Source organism: Aquila chrysaetos, chromosome 1, assembly GCF_900496995.4.
Source record: "Aquila chrysaetos chrysaetos chromosome 1, bAquChr1.4, whole genome shotgun sequence".
NCBI classification, from domain to species: domain Eukaryota; kingdom Metazoa; phylum Chordata; class Aves; order Accipitriformes; family Accipitridae; genus Aquila; species Aquila chrysaetos.
The window spans coordinates 37,966,033-37,983,934 of record NC_044004.1 but is presented as its reverse complement, the minus strand read 5'-3'; the positions used below and the strand labels follow the sequence as shown (position 1 = coordinate 37,983,934).

The following is a 17,902-nucleotide window of genomic DNA, read 5'->3' as shown; positions in this document are numbered from 1 at the left end:
GAAGGAATTATACTGCTTGATAGGTACCTGTAATGCGGTTATCTTACAAAACCAACTAATACAATAAGTTACAAAGCTCCAAAGTCTTGAAGAGATTGGATTAGTAAATCACCTCATTTAGAAAAAAATTTCTCACTGGCTTCCAAAAGACAGTAAACTATAGTTCTGTATAACACTTACATATTATATGTATGTTTATATAGTGCCTATAATGTTACATATATATATAACTATATATAATACTACATAATGTTCGGTGGGTTAGGAAAAAAATGTATAGCTGTGAGGGACAGGTCTGATTAAATCCTGAAGCCATATGTTGGTACACAGAAAGGTAATGTTTATGGAGAAATTAAACATTATCAAAACTAATTTTCATGCTCTTCATGGTAACTGTAATATGTATGAAAAAAAAATTTAAAAAAAGAAGGGAAAACTTTCCTGCAAAATAGGAATCTTTCTTTCAAGTTACTTGTGTAGGAGAGGTCTGGACAGCAACATGAAGTGTTTTATGACATGTGCTTGAACATCAAAAGCATAAAAGAGTAATTGGAGTCCTTATGCAAATTTTTAAAGATTCTTTTACTTCTCTGTCTCTCATCTTTCTATAGTCTTTATATCTCTCAGTGATCATGGTTTTACTCCACTCTTTGTTACATTGTGTGCCACAAGGACTTCAGATGATTCCTTATGCACTTGAAGTTTCAAACAGTATTTTATTTTACAGACAGAAAAAAAAGTGGGGAAAAATATAAACAAATATACATAAATGTCATCATATTTGTTCTGTTTATTCTGATCTCTTTGTCTATTCAACAAGTAGAATGCATATCAAAGTAGATTTGACTCCTGTTTGCTAAATAATATCTTCTGAATTATTGTAGGAAAAAAACTAATTTTTCCCCGAGGACTAACTATTGACTAATTTCGCTATGTCTATATGCAGTTCTTATCAGGAAGGCAGGAGGTCTTCAAAGATGCATAGGGCTTCTTTTTTGTGTAACTGAATAATTAACAGACACAGAGAGATACACACATATACGTATACCATCTTTTTACAAAAGAAAAAAACAAAGTCAAAATTGAAAAGGGACATAGTTAGCCTTAAATTCTGTTGCTGTCTGGATAAGGTCTGACAGGAGGAGACAGTGCCTATCTATTTGACATTAAAAGTGAAGAGGTGAGAATAACTCCCCACCCAATCCCGTCAGTTACCTGAAGATGAATGAGAATCCCTTCCTGCAGCGCCATTCAATTTATAGCAATGGTAGGTTTCATTGAAACAATAACAGGTTTGAGTAAGTCTACAGAAGTGTGACTTTGTTGACATCCTTTCATATTTAGTGAGGAATATTCATGTCTGAAGGTATGCATCACTGATCATTGTGTGAATGTGGTTATCTGTCGCACAGATACTCACAGAAGCCAAGCAGTAATCCCAACGAAATACCATTGTTTTTAATTAACAATTTTTATTAAGTCTTGTAACCATCTTGTAACCAACTTTGTCCCCACAAGGACTTCTGCCTTCTCAAAGAAAAATAATTTTGCATTATTTATACATGTGAATGAAGCCCCTGGCCCTGAAGTCCTTTGTGAATGGATTTCTGCAGCCACTTGCCCAGATTTATCCCACAGCTTCTGGATTCTGGCCAGAAATATTCTCCATTCATGAAGGTGCTGAAGATACTTTTTAATAGTATGCGTCATAGATTTGGCACAATTTCTACTTCAGTGTTCTGCAATTTGCAATACAAAGCTTGTGATACATATACACATGCATACAGTGACATAAAGGCACTATACACTGTATCCTGATCTTGTGAACCCCACATATTGTAAATTAAATAATTTAATATTTGAATTTTAGACTGGGCAATATTTTCTTTGGTTAGGACAGCAGTTTTCTGATTAATGTTTTTAATTTTAAGCAATGTCTAATACACACAATAATAAAAGTGACAGTTCAGCTTATAATGAGTTAAGGATGTTTCTGAGAATACACAAGAGGTTTTTAAGAGACTTCCGAAGTTTATGCTTACAGAACAGAAGCCCACAAATTAACCCAAATACATTTTTCTCATCTTTTACTATGTTCACGTATCTCTAGCTTTAATAATCTCAACATTGCATTTATGAATAGTGCTTGCACTTTCAAGGCTGTATTCCAGTTAAAATAGTAAAATAACATTAAAAGAGTAAAATAATATTTGCAATTGACTGCAGTGATAACTACAAGGAAAGTAACATATACAGGATTATTAATGGTACAATTTCATGAAACTTAATAACAAAAATAATATATACTGAAAGAATAATGTAACCCATACAGACAGACCACTTTTTTTTTTAACTCCCACAACTTCGATGTATCTCAGTGATCCTGCCCTTCATACACAGAATCCAAAGGTCCCCATTTGCACCTGGTTTACACCTTTCTCTACTGACCGGCTTTTCTGGTGCTGGAGAAGGAGCAGGGCTCCTTTTTGCCCTTTCACATTAGTCCTTAACTGATGTGGAGGATCTCTTGTTCTGTGAGGTGGAGCATGGCATTGTCCTCAAGTATTCTTCCCAGCCTCTGTGTCTGTCCAATTCCAGGCGAGTGAGATGAATCTCCTGCAGTGCAAAGTGTCTTAAAACCAGTTGTCCAATAAAATTGTTCTGTTTAATACTGTTAGGTTTACAAAACCAGCTTTTCAGACGTTAGTCCTTCCTCAGCATAGTTCACAGACAATGTCAGGAAACAATAGCCTGTGTCAGCGGAGATTGTACCTTGTGGAAGTAAATGCATTAAATGTAGGGTGAACGGCAGCCTCGATCCCCATGCAGAGGTAAACATAAATAAACACCCACTGTGTTTTTTCTATTTTCCCTGGCTGACCTCCGCTGTTGTAGCTGAGCTTTCCTTTTGTGATATTTGCCAGGTTATATAAAAAAGATGTGCCTTCTGGCTGAAATGATGAAACATAAAGCCTGTTCTCAGGCTGGGGAAGCCTGATGGATGTGAAACAGCTGGCGGTCTGCGGCTGGGCTCCGAAAGGAAGTCTGAGAGCTGCAGTTGGTGATATGGTTAAAAGTAAAAGATGAATACATTTTTCTGCTTTAGACTGATGTATAGAAATCTGCACAATGTAAATTTGCTGATTCAGATATTTTTAAGAACATATAGAGAGATAATTTATTGGAGTGGAACATTAGAATTGGGATTTCCTGGTAAATCAAACTGGCATTTAACATACAAAGGGGGCAATATATTAAAAATAAACTATATATATATTTTTGCTTTTTAAATATCTGGCACCTTAGGTAGCCTGTGCTGCAAATAACTGAGGTATGCAGATCTTACCAGAAAAAAAATACAAAGAAAGTTATGGGGAAAGAAAAGGGGTGTGGAGCATGAAACATTTGATATGAAGAAGACGGAAAGTGAAAGTCTGTGATGCAGCCAAGTAGTGGTGAGAGAGAATGAGGAAGAGCCACAGAAGAAAGCAGGGAAGTGCTGTCACTGACAATGGACAGCAGGCACAAAACCCAAGAAGAGGCAGCATTTAAATGCCCTAGATACAAATAACATAGTACTGGCTGTTGGTTTATCTAACAAAGAGATATACTATTTTCCTATGAGGCTGATTTCATAGAGGAAAAAAAGTGAGAGTATGTTATCAGGGAATGCACTAGAAATGAAAAGCTTAAACAGCTTTAAGAGCAATTAAAATGATTCATGAAGTAAGTGAGGCAGAGGGAATTAAGTGGGGCAGAGGTAAGACTTCTTTTTCTAGGGGGGGAAAGTTGGTAAGACAACAAAAACAGAAAAATAATTGGTGAATCATGGAAGATCATGGAAGAAATAAGGATAAAATTAAATTATGTTAGATTTGTTCTGAGAGTATTTCAGAATATTCAGATAGGGAACAGGCAGGTTAGAAATTCAGAATTCTTGACAAATATATTTACCTCACTGGACAGAGAAGACTGTAAAAGAGAGACAGATTAGGTAAAATCAGGGTTCTGCTGAAATCAGTGCTCAAAATCTTCAACAAAGCCAGGATTTCACTCAAAGGCCACAAAAGCGTGCAGAAGAATTTATTAGAAAGCAGCAGATAGCATCCTAATGAGCTAATAAAAAGGAGGGAATGGTTTAAAAGTGTAGAGACAGGAAAGAGAATAAACTTGAAGTAGAAATTTCAGAATACTGATCCCAAGCTCAGAAAAGTTGCCTGTTTTCCTGGTGTTACATAATTATGATTTAACACCAATGAAATTGGTAAATGGAGATTTACAATGATTTTTGTTTCATGTATATACAAAGCTGAATAGGTATTCAGTATATTTAGATAGGTGAGTTCTGCATGTGTGTGTATATTTAGCAAATTTAAGTCAGGGCTGATAGTTAAGTAGGCACTACAATAGACCTCCATTAAAATCACTCATGCCTCAAGTCTTATAGAAATCACTTACGTACAGATTTAGAATACAGTTGCAGAAATCACCTTTTTCAGAATATTCTAAAAAGTAGAACTGTACTATAAAAAGTTAAATACCCTTTAAATATATTATACTTGCTATTTTTTTTTAGTCAGCATAAAATGGCTGGTAAATAGTTGAATACATGTAATCTCTAAAAGTCTCCTAATCTGCAGATACACTGAAGGACCCGGGGATCCTACATGGAATATATATGAAGCACAGATATGTGTCTGACATCATGACCTGCAAAATCCCTTTTCAGCCAGGTCAAATCCTGGTGAAATTTCAGCGCTCTAGCATTTTCTGGCTTCATTTTGGATTTATTCATAATAATCTCACCCTTTCAGGTGTGAGAAACTTAACAATCTTCAAACTTGCTCATTCTCCCTATGTATCTCTTGAAAAGTTTAATCTAGTAGGTAAACTCAGACCTCAAAATGCAGCAAAGCAACTCCATGACTTGTACACCAGTTTCCTGTGGATAATTGAATTTTAATTGATTTGTTAAAAATTCTATCAGGAGCTCACCCATTTTCAGACGCTGGACACCCAGGAAAGGAACACTCTTGTAAGTGGGACAGACCTTAAAGCATGGCATTGGATTAAGGATTTTCCAACAATATTTCTCCTCCATAGATTCTATGTGCCATCGTGGTACACCTTCTTGAGAGGGCATGAGTAGGGTGTCTTTCTTCTGTCTTGCTGTCAGACTTCGTGAGACAGTAAGGAGTGTCTTACTTAGAGAAGCTTTATCTTTCTGTCAAACTGGTTAAAAGTAACCAACAAGTTCAAAAGTTCTTAGGCAGACACTAGAAGTATATAGATGGTACAATCACAAAAAACTAATTCTTTGTAATTTATTTAATCATATTCATAAGTAAAAAATTCATCCATCATGAAGAAAATAGAAGTTTGTTTTTTTTTTTTTTAAATAAGGTGGGGTATTTTTGAGCACATTTCTATAATTCCTGTTTTCTTCATGGAAAAAAATCAGAGACCGAATGTCGGCTGCAGCTTGAATGCCCTGTCTGTCCTGTGCATGTTGTGTTTACAGACGTATTGAACTTAGACGTCTCGCATTTAATTTATAAAAGAAGCTGTAATATGATGTATTCCCAGTTTTCTGGCTTCATAGTTATCATGTAGCGGAAATGATACAGTAACTATTACAGTTCTACAGGTATATTTCAAGAATTATCTGAAGTATGGCTTATATGTGCTTTATACAATGCAGGAAATAATTAAAATCAAAAGGAGGGAAATTCTATGTGTATGTAGAAAATTATCCGTATGTTTCCTTTAGGCATTCTTAAACTGACTTTACTAGAAAAATTGTCAGAGTGAATGCTCGTACCCATATTACGCGCAGTTCCCTTTTAAGTTAGGAAAAATATGTATTATTTTATAATGCTGGGCAGTTGTAACACCGACTGGAACCGCTTTTAAATATTGTTTTGACCGACTTTTTGCATGATCGACCTAGGAAAACAAACAAAACAAAAAATGCTGAAAGGCGGATGCAGCGGGACTACCGTGTTCACTGAAAAGCGAGGCTCTTCCAGCTCTGCTGCCTCTCCCAGCTAGCGCTGCCGCAGCCCAGCCCCAGCCGCTGGCAACCGGGCGCCGGCGCCCGCCCTCCGCCGTGCGGCGGGGGCGAGGGGGGCGGCAGCGTCCCCCCCCCGGGCGGCTCCGGCGGGCGGCGCCAGACCCGGCCCGCGCCCAGGGGCGGGGCGGCCCCCGGGCGGGGCCGGGCTCGGAGGCGGAGCGGCGGAGCGGGGGGGCGCGGGGGAGAGCCGGCGGCGGCCTCTGGCAGCGCGTGGGTTACACGGCTGCCCCGCGGCCGCCCCCCGGGGGGAGGAAAGGGGGGCTCCGGGCCCGGCCGCTCGCCCGCGTCAGGGCTCCGGACATCCCTCTGGCTCTTAAAATCCAGGTGTTTTCCCCGGGGAGCGAGGGGAGAACGGCGTGCGCCCGCGGCTGGCGTCCCGGCCGTGTTCCCCGCGGCCGCGTGTGGCTCCTGCGGCCAGCCCTGGGCCCGCAGCGCGTTGCGGGCGTTCCCTCAGCGCTGGGCTCTGGTTGCCTCCTTGCGTTGCTGTTCTGAAGTCGTAGGTGCTTGCTTGCGCTTTCAGATACCGGATTACCTTTTCCTATCCAAAATTCACGTCACTGGTGGGATTTTATAAGTAGGGTTGCTCAGAGTCCCGGGGAGACTTTGGCGACTGCATTACTCGGCCCCAACGTTTCTCGCCAAGGCTACTGACCACACAGAAGAGACAGCTGCAGGGAGTATTTGCGCTATTTTTGCAGTATAGAGCTTGTCATGTTAAGTTAAATAACTAATGAGAGGAGACTTGCTCTGCTACAGCAGGGTATAAACTGGAGAGTCCAAAATGCTCCTTGCAGCTGTAGGTTCCTCGCAGGAGCCCATCGTGCAGCAGGAGGCACTGTCCGCATGGACGCGGGGCCGTGGGTTAAGGGAGTTCGTGTCCTGAAATGTCTCAGGAAGGCTGAAGGGAGGACAATCCTCGAAGCCCTTCAAGCATTTCCAGAGGGAAATGCTAATAGGTATGCAAAAATCAGTAACATGAAGTAGACCTGAAAATAAGCATGTTCCATCAAAAGAGGCATAATAATGATTTGCGTGTGTATAAATTGCAGCCAGTTTAAACACAGACAAACAGATTGAGCTTTGATTGTTGTGAATACAGAACACATTCTCATTTATATTGTTTGATTGAAAATCATTATTACTTTGCCTATAATTGCCATAATTTATCACATTGTTAAGATTTGCCGGTAATATGGTACTATTTGTCTACAGTTCCACTCTAATTGCATATAATTAATTATTCACTTTGCTCAGTTGTTAATTGCCTTTAACATAGATATAAACATAAAAATACCACTTCAAAGAGAATAGAAAAATAATTTGTTAAACTTCTTATATCAGTTAGAATTGTGGTTTCTTAGAGTGAGGGATTGGCAAAAGCATTAAAACAGTAGATCATGACTTCGGAAATGATGGCAGAGGAATTCCCATGCTCGGTTTCTCTACACTCAAGTGTAGTCCAAGAGCTACGTAACCAGGTAAATTGTAGTGCATGAGGTGACACCTTATAGGAGGAATAAACAACAAATCTGGTTTAAAATATCAATAATCTTATTCTTACCTCTTTGAAAATACAGTCTTTATTGTCCTGAGGCTGAAGGAGGGCAGGTCCCAACCTTGACACAGCAATGCTGGCTAATAAAAACCTAGTTGACAGCACTGTCGGATCCATGGTTTTGCCCTTTCTGGTGAAGAGGTCCTGTGCAGCTGTAGAGAAAGCAAACCACTTAATATTTTCTCAGTGCATCAGCGTGAAGAAATAAGACTTTGTATGATTTAGCTCAAAATTATACCTTTAAATGCAATTTATAACACCATGCTTAGAAAGAACCAAGTAACAGTCTAAGCAGAAGAAAATCATAGTATCAAATATAAATCATTTTCCTGAAATCAGCTATCTCTAGAACTTAGAAGTGTTTCATAATCAGGTGGTTATTATAATCCAACATATACCTGTTCTCCCTGGTGCATACGTATATGCATGTATGTGTACATTTCTAGACCTGCTGTCTGGGATAAGCTTGAGAGTCTATCCAGTCTAGATTAGTGTGCTGTATATCAGTAATTAGTTTGCATTACTAGCATGTCTTGGGTATTACCAAGAAGGACTGTTGCAAGAGAGCTAGTCGACAAAGTTGGGCAGTTTTATTAGCTTAAAAATACAAAAACCATGTATATGTATTTTATAATAATTATTTTGAGACCAATGCTAATTGGAGAAAATAGTTTAATGGACTTATAAATGGATTAGAACAAACTGTACCTCAAAGATGATTGCAGCTTGCTTAGGATTCAGAATGCCATCCCATTTTCATTCTCGGTATGAATTGAGATTGTATTGCACAGTACATAAATGATTTTCCTCGGCTTTTTAAAAGGCAGTATGTATTAATATTTTAAACTGAAGTAATTGCTTCTTGTTCAGCAATGGGTTTCATTTATGAGTGTTTATCCCCAGTAAATGGAAAGTATGGTTAATCTAAGTTAAAAATGGATTCTTTAAATAGCTCTAATTACATTCTGTTTATATTTGTATGTTTTAGACACTTAAGATTTAATCGGTAGCAGTTCTAACAAACCATAATGTTTATTAGCTGGTTTTAAATTATTGTTATGGATGGTAGTTCAATGAGAAAATAAATGATGATTTGTCTACTATAATGCATGGTAAATAAAAGATGGACCAACACGGAAAAGAGAAATTATATATTATATCATTTGATTTTTATATTGGAAACACAGACAGAATGGAAGAAAACTTGATAAAAGGAAGGGAACAGCTTACATTTCTCATTTCACTTATACAGATTCTTTGTACTTTTGCATGTTTGCTTGTTTGAATCAAAACTTTGGAGTGTTATTTTTCTTTTAACTTTATTTTGCATCAGTCATAACTAGATGTTACTAGATACTGTCACTCTCCTAAACGCTATTAACTGTACACTCCCGAATCATATCTTGTAAACTGGATTTTCAGCAGCCACTAAAATTACTATTAGCAATTATAAGGTATTGAAGGGATCAGGTATAAAATTATTACCAAATCCTCTATTTTATTATCTTGCATAAACACCATGCAGGTAAGGAGATGGGTTCTTAGATAACCAGAATTTTTTTTTGCAGTGAACTGTTCACATCAATGGAAAGACATGGCACAAAGTATATAGTAGAATAAAATGGTAATCTTAAATCCTCCTTTAGCTAGACCTGTCTAGATAATGTGTAAGGACTGACTGAAAGCTAATTATCTTAGGTTGGATATTACATGATATTTAATGACATCACTTCTAAAAAACTATCAAAATATTTTTAAATCAAATACTTTAAAGCACAGTACTTAAAATATATTAAATGTTAAAAGGCAGAAAAAAGTCTCAGTTCTTTTAACTAAAAAGTAATGAATCCAAAATGAAAATGAGTCTCAATTATATTGGTGTTATATATCTCTAGGCGTTCAGGGTAGAGTTCTGCTGTTCAGGGTAATACTGCAAGCAAAACCTGGTTACTTAAACACATGGAGCCAGATTCCCTGGTTGGCTTTGCAATGTTCTTGTGATTTCTGGAAACAGGTTAGAAGGAGGCTATTTCAGTACATGTTTGCCTGGCAGTGCTCCAAAAGGTTGGGCTGTTCAGGATTATCAGAATACCCTGCCAAGAAATGCCTGACGTGCTGTGTGTGATCCCGGGAAGATGGGGGTGAGTGGGCAGGGTGTGCCAGCTCCGGATCAGCAGAATTCTTCTTCCATAAGGGGAGTTGTCAGCAGTCAGCAGAGTTGTATTTGCCTTTTTTTAATATGATTTTATGCCTTTTTTGATATAACTGAATTCTATCAATCTAAATATGGGTAGTGGTACTATCTATTTTTTTAATGTTTTTAACCAATTTTCTGTGGACACAAAGTCTTGCAGTCACATTATGCACTTGTGTATTTCCATCCGCTTCTCTCCCAGCTCCTCAATAACTTTGAAACACGAGTGCTTCAACTAAATTTAACAGGGGCTAGAGGTCTCAACAATAATCATATTCTTACAAGCTCCAGGAAAAGAGAATACATATAACCTCTGAGTGCCCCGTTAGAGGGAAAACAGGCAACAAGTGATCAATCCCAGTTATACATTGGAGAATCCATGGCAGGGGCGGGGGGGGGGAGCATCAGAAACCTCCTGACTGTAGGAAAACATTCAGAGTTTCCACCTTCTTAAACAGCTAAATCAACCTCAAGTCACAGTCACACTGGAAAATAGTTTGTTTTTTTCTCGTACTTCAGAGTTAGTATGTCATGAACATTTAGCGGAAAAGAATACCTCTGAATTGGTTAAAAAAAAATTAATGGTTAATTCTAACCTATTCACTGGTGATATTGAAAGCATTCTTTGAAAGACACAATTTTTACAATTTGTAGATTTATTCTGCTTCATTGCAGTTACACTGTGTACTCAGACATTAAATGGAATAGCTCTTTTCTCCTTGTGAAGCTTATTTGATCTGAAAAAATTAACAAGGTTTAATAAAATCTAACTTTGAATTAGTTGATTAAAGCTGAGTGTCTTAAAATATGTGATTTCCCTCTGTGGTTCAGATAATCTTTTCTTATCTGATCTAGAGTTGTTAAGGCCTTATGGAGATTTCCAAGTTACTAGTAGAATATAAAATTAATTTACACACATCTATTTTGCTTTAATTTCCCCTAATAAAATGGCAAAGTTCTGATTGTAAAGTAAGGGTTTGCCTTTGTGTATATGAATAATCTTGGTTTTCTTACTGGAAGTTGACTGTGGCAGGGAATTGTCTGCTGTTAAAAGAAGTGCTGTCAGAAGGTTAAATAATGTAGTTTTAGATATTTAGGGCTTGCTTATTCTCTCTCACAGAAAAGATTAATAAAAGGCACTATTACCAAAATGATTAGATTGTGCCCTCTTCCCCTGTAGGGAGAGAGATTTTTACTTACAATGAAGAGGAAAATTCAGATAGGATTCCTTTACAAAGATGACAACGATTGTGCAGCTGGAAGAGTTCAGCTTTGCTCCTCTAAATAAATATTCATGGAAGATTAGGCCATTGTATGTGCTTCTTAAATTTAGCTTTGAATCTGGTTGCCAGATACGTAAAATAGATGCCAACATCTCCCAAATGTGAAAGCCTCAACCTTGCTCGAACCTGATTTTAGAAATTTCTTCCTCCTTTAGACCTCAGAATTTTTTTCCTTTATAGTGAAAGTAAAAACTTTCCAACTTTAAAGAAAGACATGGAATGTGAAAGGTTTGGCCCAGAGAAAGCATCACCTCCTGCTCAGGGAGACCCTGGCCAATAAATTGCTGGAGGCTAACCCAGTCTTCTGGAAAACTATTTCAATACATCTGCCCTATTTTTATGCTCTTCCAGAAGTGTCTCTTAATGACCGCTACTGGAGGCAGATGTTGGGCTGGGTCAAGCGTTGGTCTAACACATTGCACCTGATTTTACACTATGTTTCATAGTCAGTATCTCAAAGTCTGTCACTTTTCATTTTCCTTTCTGAATAGCTCTAATGAGGTATATTCCAGATCTCCTTACAGAAGACAAAATCAGGAATTTAAACCTATTGAGAATGCCTTAAACAACAGTTCTTCATTATCTGAGGGATGGTCTTTCTCAATCTATTCATATTGGAACTGTTCTATTTTGTGTAAATAGTTATTATCATGATAAAAAGGAAAAACTGCTTGCCTTAATGGCTGTAGTACTCAGTTGACATGTTTGGTCTAATTTAAGGAGAGAGAGGACATTAAATCCTTGCCAGATGGTTGCCCTAATCATTGGCCTCTTTTATGGTTTTCACAATCAATTCCATTCTTAGAAATTTTCTAGTTGGCATTGGGTTAGGTTCCCTGGTATAGGTGGCAGTTGTTTTCCAAACACAGCCAAGGTACAGTTTTCAAAGCCTTAGAGGAAGCATAAAAATCGCTTGGGGTCTACTCTCATTTATTCAGGAAAAATTATAAAGGATTGATTAAGATTAAAGGTCTTAACTCTAGGGAGACATGTACAGGGAGAAGGAAACTTCTTGTATCCTCTGAAAATATTGTAGAGAGGTGCCATTGCACATGTGTTTCAGGAGGCATGCTAGTGGCCTCATGAAAAAAGGAGAGGTGGCAAAGAATTTGCAGCTGAGTCATGTATACCATTTAGCTTAATTTCTGTAAAAATCCTAAATATGTAGAGTAAACAGGCCAGAACTAAACTAACAGTTACCACATTTGCAATATTCTTCTGTCTCTGTGTGCTTATATCTAATACATATTGAATCTCATCTAGACAGGGACATTTTTTAAAATTATGATTGCATTGTTCCCCTTTATATTTACATTTTTTAAACAAATTGTGTGTACCCAAGGCCATATTTTTAAGTCTGCCTCCATGTCGTTGCCCCTAATGACCGATACTCATGGATTCTGTATTGACTCACGTGATGACACTTTACCATACTGATACGTTTCTTCGACCCACCTTGGAAGTTACATTAGCTCACTATAGATTTTGCACAGAAGATCAAATAGATTTAAATTTATTCATATGCCCTATGAATCTGGTGATGTTTTCCTCTTTTGTTTTGCAAACATGACATTTGCTTTCCAGTCCCCCAGCTTGAATAGATTTTGCAGTTTGAGAAAAGCAGAGAGGAAAACATGACAGTACCCTCTTACCACTTTTTTCTGATGGTTCTTTTTTTTGTTGTTGTTCTTTTCGTTGCCCTATGTTATAGAATCAAATCTTTCATCACTGAGATTAGAAATTACTAAAAACTTTTCATTTTGACTGAACAGACTCTGCTATGCCAGAATTATTTGCCTTTTAAAATAGTTAATTGCATACAGTTAGTATTCCTTGCCGTATTTGCCTGCATTCATCAAATTCTGAGTGAAAAATGTTACAAGACAAAGACTTATTTTCAGCATTTTAGAAAGCTGTTCGGATAGTGCATCAATAACATCTCAGCAGGTGGAGGTCCCATATGATTCCACCATTCAAGAGAACTTCTTTCATATGTGATTAATTCCAAGACCCATTTAATCCACCACATTATGGTGGTCAATTTGGGGCATCTGTGCTGATGAAAATGACTTTTGATTGTACCTAAATGGCTTTTACATGCAGTACTCCATGCCGGTTTACTCTCTTGTTCCAAGTGAGATAAAATAGAGTCCATTTTCTGGATAGGGCTTTTTTCCTGGCTAGCTAATCAGCATTTATATGTCTTATATTGAATTAGCTGATTTGTAATCTCTGATTTAGAAATATTCCTAGATACTTCTAGGTATTTTGCTTTTAAAAATTAGACCAGTGGCATTTTTATTTTATTTATCATCACTTTTTCTATGGTACATATTAACATGTATTTCTGCTTTAATAAACAAATAATCCATCAGATGCATATTGGCTCAAATAAGCATGTACATGTGCAGAAAACTAGATGCCTTGGCCAGAGAATTTAGTAGGTTCTGTATTAGAAATGGACTACATGAAGAAAGTGTTCTTTAAAGCCAGTGTGTGTTAGAGAGTTTACATTGTTCCTCAGTTCCTAAACTCTGAAATTCACCTTTCAAACTGATTTTCAATGTGCCAGCCATCTGGGTGTGAACTGAATTGCTATCTCAGCCAAAGCTAGACTGTAAAATGACTCTGTTAGGATTAAGGCCTGGGTGACTACTTGATAGAATGATGCAGTCTGTCTTAACTGATAGATTCAGCTGATACCACTCAAAAAAAAAGGGGAGGGGAGGGTGAGTAGATTCAAACTTAAATTCCAGCTTTAGTTATCTAGTAGTAATTCTCACACTCTTCCTCCAGAAGATTCTTACAGCCTCTCAGGATTCTAAACAAATCCTAATTCTGGGTGCCACTGTGTGTAGGGATTGGAAAGACAGAGAAGAAAGAGAGGAGATTTTGATAATATCTTTTAAAAATGTAGTAGAGGAATTGGTAGTGTTATGTTATTCTTTATTTAATATTTTAGACATAAAAAAATCAAGTATTGCAAATTAATAAAAATTTATTTGTATCTTTAATTGTTCCAGAAACTCTAAGCTGAATTTAAAGACTAACATTTTATAAGGTAATGACATCTGGAAAGTGTGAAAAAATCATGGAAATGTAAACGTTAAGGTTTTGGGGAAAAGCTGAAATAAGAAAATGCTCAGAGAAGTCTGTTAGGATTTTTTTTTTAGCTCCTATTAGTGGGTTGACAGTCTGTAATGAAAAGTTAGAATTCAGTGTCAAGTATAGTTAATAATAGTACTTTGCGAATGTTCATTGTGCACATTTGCATTGTCCTATAGTAATTTGAAACATATCACGCAGACATCAATATCTTGATTGCAGGTGTTGATGGTTAATTAATATCTCTACATTTTATTGTGATTTCCATTTATACAAAACCAGATAATATCTGGGGTTTCTTTGTACTCCTAATTTTGTTTTTCGGACTCTGAAATCAGTCTCCTAAGGTTATCAAGACAGAAGTTAAAACAGTGCTTACTAAGTCCTATGACCATAGCCTATGCACTATCAGTTATATTTGCCATATTCACTGACAGAGATTAACACTTGACACAAATATGATACAGATCCCAATTACTATTCAGATTTCTTCTGTTTGAAAAACAGTATTGCTTTAAAAAAAAAACATGCAAAAGCTCTTGCTGAAAAGATCACCAATTACTAACCATACTGCACAAAAGGGAGTCAATCCTTCAAAAAGAAAGTGCAAGGGAAGACAGAGAAATGCATGCATTAGATACAATAAACACTTTAAAAAAATGTTTTTTCCCTAAGAAATGACAAAAATTGCATGTAACTTACCACGTTGTACCGTGGAATGTTTTAGCAAACCACATTCTTTGCAGTGAAGCCACAACCAGCTGGAAAGCATTTTAAAACACTGTTTTCTTTTCTTTTTTAAACACTAGAATTCGTCACCACATGCAGCTTTCTTTTACTGATCACCGCATATTTGTTTCAGTCTCAGCATTCGGGAACGCAAATTGTTTAGTGATGCAGTTTGTTATGGTCAGTGTTCTAACTGAGATCAGGAAACTCCTTTGCTTCCAGATCATCCCAGTTAATTACTAGGTTGCTTGAATGAGTAGGAGACAGAAGGACATGGCCGTAGTTTTTTGGCATTTGGGAATTTGACCGAAAAGTCAAATACATCATTATATGAGGGAATTTCCAGGAGGAACCAGGGCCTCCTTTTGAATTTCTTTGAATCTTTAATCACACTCTTTCTAGGTTGCACCCGTTATACTTCTTGGAGAGGTGTCCTGTCTGAAAGTTTAGTCAGGCCCTTAAGTTGATCTTTCAACAAGCTGATAGACCCTGTATACTGGCTTGAGCTTAATAATTTTATTTTAAGCCGTGTATGGGAGTATGTTACCTTTCTGGTGAAATTAAAAAATCTGCTTAAAAATTGGTATCAGAACTGTACCATGGAGGTAATTTCATTATTTTTTTTAAAGATTTGAACAATGTATTTTTTATGTATATAAAAGCCAAAAGGAACACCTCTTTGTTGATCTCTTGAATATTTGAAGCCATCATCTAGTTAGGCTTGTGCTTAACCCAACAATATGTCTGGCTAAAACAGTTTTGCAGGTACAACTTGTATTTTTGCACTGAGACCATAACACATTGTCCTGCTGTTCCTTCTACTGTCTGGTTTACTGATATATTTTTTTAACTGTCAGTGATAATTACATCTTATTTACATTAAGGTGATGAAAAGTCTCTTTTAGTAGATGCTGTCTTAAGAACCATGAAATGCTCTACCTTTTAAGTCCCCTTTTGTCCTCTCAGTTGGCACCTGGGAATCAAGAAAATTCAAGGAAAGTAGACTCTCTCAGTAACTGATTTTTAAAAAATCAATTTTTACTTTAAACATACAATGTGATGCACAAATGAAGATCAATGTAATGCAGATATGATATGGAAGATTCACGTGTTAGATTGCATGGAATTAATGCATTTTATGATTAGGAGGATAATAAGGAAAACAAAAACAGAAGGTGGAGTAGGTATTCATGTTTAAAACTGAAAATTTACTTCCAAGAATGCTTATAGGAAATGAAGCCATAAGGGAATGTCTTGTTTAACTAAATTCAGAAAGTAAGTTTTGAAGAAGGTTACTGGACATCTACAGATCAGACATTTTCTCATGAAAACACGTTAAGTGCCAGGCAAACACAGTCTCAGTTCAGAAACCTTATCTTATCACTAACATAAAATTACCCAATCCATTATTAAATTAAATTATCCCAAGGTAATGAATATATCCCAAAGACAATATAAAACTGTCCAAGTCAGAAATCAAATTCATCTATTGGCTAGTTTGCAACACCTGGCTTTTTGCCATTTCTCTTTTAAAATACAAGCTCATTTCTGTTAGTCTTTTCATCTCTGAAGTTTCTTGGTCATCTTATTTCCTTTTACTATAATTAAGGTAAGGTGGGTAATTCTGCCCAACAGTTGTCCCTTATAATTGCTAAGGTAATAACAAGTGTACCTAATTCCATCTCTTAATATAGTCCTGTATTGATTCCTGTGTTATCTGAAGCTAAGCAATGGATGCAGGCCTCCTGAAAGGCTGAAGATTAAATGAGAGGTTCCCAGACCTGTATCATTCTGTTTCTATCCTCTAATAATAAATTCTTCACCAAGACTGAGGATTTGATGCCTCGGTGTGCGTGAACATCTTCTGGCTATCTCCTCTCCGCAATCCCTCATCTCAAGTTAACATCTTGCTTGCTTAACCCCTACTCTTCAGGACTTTTCCTTCAGGATATTAGCCATATCTCTGTCTCAGAGTAGCCACTAAAACTCCCCTGTTCCAACTCCTGGACGCTGACTTAGACATTTGGCCATATAGTATGATCTACCTTAGACATTCAGCCACATGGCATTATCTACCTTAATCATCCAAAACACATTAAGTGTTCAAATGCTGAATGTATCTCACAGACAAGTCAGGTTTAAACAGTAGACCAAATAATACTATTTCTACACAGTGACATTTACTTCAGTTTTACTAAAGGCATTATAGATGACTCAGTGCAGGTTAACAGGTAGGCTAATCCATTTCACTGTGGATGTTTTTAAAATCTAATATATTGTCATGGTTTAACCCCAGCCAGCAACTAAGCACCACGCAGCCGCTCACTCACTTCCCCCTTCACCCGGTGGGATGGGAAAGAGAATCGGAAAAAAAGGAAAACTCGTGGGTTGAGATAAGAACAGTTTAATAGAACAGAAAGGAAGAAACTAATAATGATAATGATAACACTAATAAAATACAACAGTAATAATAAAAGGATTGGAATGTACAAATGATGCACAATGCAATTGCTACCACCCACCAATCGACGCCCAGTTAGTCCCCAAGCAGCGATCCCCCCACCCCCAGTCCCCCCAGTTTATATACTGGGCATGATGTCCCATGGTGTGGAATACCCCTTTGGGCAGTTTGGGTCAGCTGTCCTGGCTGTGTCCCCTCCCAACTTCTTGTGCCCCTCCAGCCTTCTTGCTGGCTGGGCATCAGAAGCTGAAAAATCCTTATTTAGTCTAAACACTACTTAGCAACGACTGGAAACATCAGTGTGTTATCAACATTCTTCTCATACTGAACTCAAAAACATAGCACTGTACCAGCTACTAGGAAGACAATTAACTCTGTCCCAGCTGAAACCAGGACATATATAATTTATTATAAAATGAATAACAACTTTTTATTTCAAAAATTAAAATTGAGTCATCCATTTCATAAATATCAGCCTGGGAGGTGTGGAAACAACTACAAT

At 37.2% G+C, this 17,902-nt stretch overlaps 1 protein-coding gene and 1 long non-coding RNA gene across 2 annotated transcripts in view; one reads left to right on the top strand and one right to left on the bottom strand.

Moving 5' to 3' along the window:
* TENM3 (teneurin transmembrane protein 3) overlaps positions 1 to 17,902 on the top strand; it is a 642,124-nt gene that overhangs the window by 97,696 nt on the left and 526,526 nt on the right. The window lies entirely within an intron of this gene.
* Positions 775 to 6,701, bottom strand: LOC115333445. Its single transcript, XR_003920809.1, has 2 exons — positions 6,606 to 6,701; positions 775 to 2,616 (listed from the first exon to the last, which is right to left on the bottom strand). It is a non-coding gene; the product is annotated as an uncharacterized LOC115333445 (long non-coding RNA).